Source organism: Callospermophilus lateralis, chromosome 4 (assembly GCF_048772815.1).
Source record: "Callospermophilus lateralis isolate mCalLat2 chromosome 4, mCalLat2.hap1, whole genome shotgun sequence".
Lineage (NCBI taxonomy): Eukaryota > Metazoa > Chordata > Mammalia > Rodentia > Sciuridae > Callospermophilus > Callospermophilus lateralis.
In genome coordinates this window covers 107,649,575-107,651,283 of record NC_135308.1, presented here as the reverse complement: position 1 = coordinate 107,651,283, position 1,709 = coordinate 107,649,575, and the positions used below count along the sequence as shown (strand labels likewise).

At 37.2% G+C, this 1,709-nt stretch overlaps 1 pseudogene; it reads right to left on the bottom strand.

Moving 5' to 3' along the window:
* Positions 1-294: 294 nt before the first annotated feature.
* Positions 295-1,198, bottom strand: LOC143396924 (uncharacterized; annotated as a pseudogene).
* Between the last annotated feature and the right edge of the window lie 511 nt (positions 1,199-1,709).

Below are 1,709 nucleotides of genomic sequence, written 5' to 3'. Positions count from 1 at the left end.
ATGATCATACCATCTGTTTTTGTCTCTTCCTTTCTAACACAACTTATTACACAGGTGAAGAACTTCACATCTATATTGATGGAGCAACAGGCCTGTTTTCTGTTCCAATTTTAATGGAAATGTCTATTGTTTCAGCATTACCTTTACCATTGACTGTGGAGTATTTTTTTATTGGCAGTCTATTTATCATACAATGTCTTCCTCTTCAATATGAATTTTCAGTGTCCTCAAAGTTGTTTCCTTCAATTGTGGTACACTGCCTCAGAATGACTTTATGATATATAAATTTTTGATGTGTTCCCATCTTGAAGATATTCATAGGGTTTTTAATGAGTATGAATTTTCTGATGTCTAATATGGTGTGATTTCTGGCTGAAAGCTTTCCCACATTCACTGCATTGGTAAGGTTTCTTACCTGTATGTATTCTCAAATGCAGAGCTAGGGTTGAGAATTGAGAGAAAGCTTTTCCACATTCATTACATCCATAAGGTTTCTCACCTGTATGGCTTCTTATATGTACAGTGAGAGATGAACTCTGAGAGAAGGCTTTTCCACATACGTTGCATTCATAAGGTTTATCACCTGAATGAATTCTCACATGCACAATAAGTGATGTTCGTTGAGAGAAGGCTTTTCTACATTCATTACATTCGTAGGGTTTCTCTCCAGTGTGAATGTTTTGATGCTTTATGAGCATCTGGCCAAAAGCTGTTCCACACTCATTACATTTAAAGGGTTTCTCTCCAATATGAATTTTCTCATGCTCAGTAAGATTGGATTTCCCACTAAAGGTTTTCCACACTCCTTACATATAAAGGGCTTCTCTCCTGTGTGAGTTCTCTGGTGTCTGATAAGGTTGGACTTCTGAATGAAAGCTTTCCCACAATCTTTGCACTCAAAAGGTTTCTCTCCAGTGTGGATTTTCTGATGGGTAAGGAGGTTTTCTTTCTGGCTGAAGTATTTTCCACAATCATTACACTCAAAAAGCTTCTCTCCAGTATGAGAATTCTGATGTTTAATGACATACTGCTTTTGGCTAAAGGCCTTCCCACATTCATTACATTCAAAAGGTTTCTCTCTATTATGAAAAAGCTCATGCTCAGTAAGACTGGATTTGTGGCTGAAGACTTTCCCACATACCTTACAGGCAAAGGGGCTTTCCCCACTATAAGTTCTCTGCTGACTGAGGTGTGACATCTGAATGGAAGCTTTCCCACATTCACAAGGTTTCTCTCCAGTATGAATTTCTTGATACACGAGGATTTACTTTTGACTGAAGATATTTCCACATTTCTTACATTTAGAAGGCTTCTCTGTATGACCTCTCAAATGCAGAGGAATGGATAAGATTTGTGAGAAAATTTTATCATCTGGCTAAAGGCTTTTCAATACTCTTTAGAAGCACAAGGTTTCCCTTCAGCATGACTTCTATGTTCAATGAAATGTGATATGTGGGTAAAAGTTTTCCCACATTCAGTAAACTCATAAGGTTTTCCTCCAGTATGAATGCTCTGCTATCAGATGCTATATCACACTTTTTATACTGAAGGCATTTCACACTGCTTTACACTTATAGGGGGATATTACCATAAGAAATAAGCAGTGGTAGAGAACATCCAGCTAGTAAAATTGGAGACTCAACTACATACCTTCCCTCATGGTTAAGTCTAAACGGTTTCAACCTAAAACTTTAAAAATGTTTCCTTAA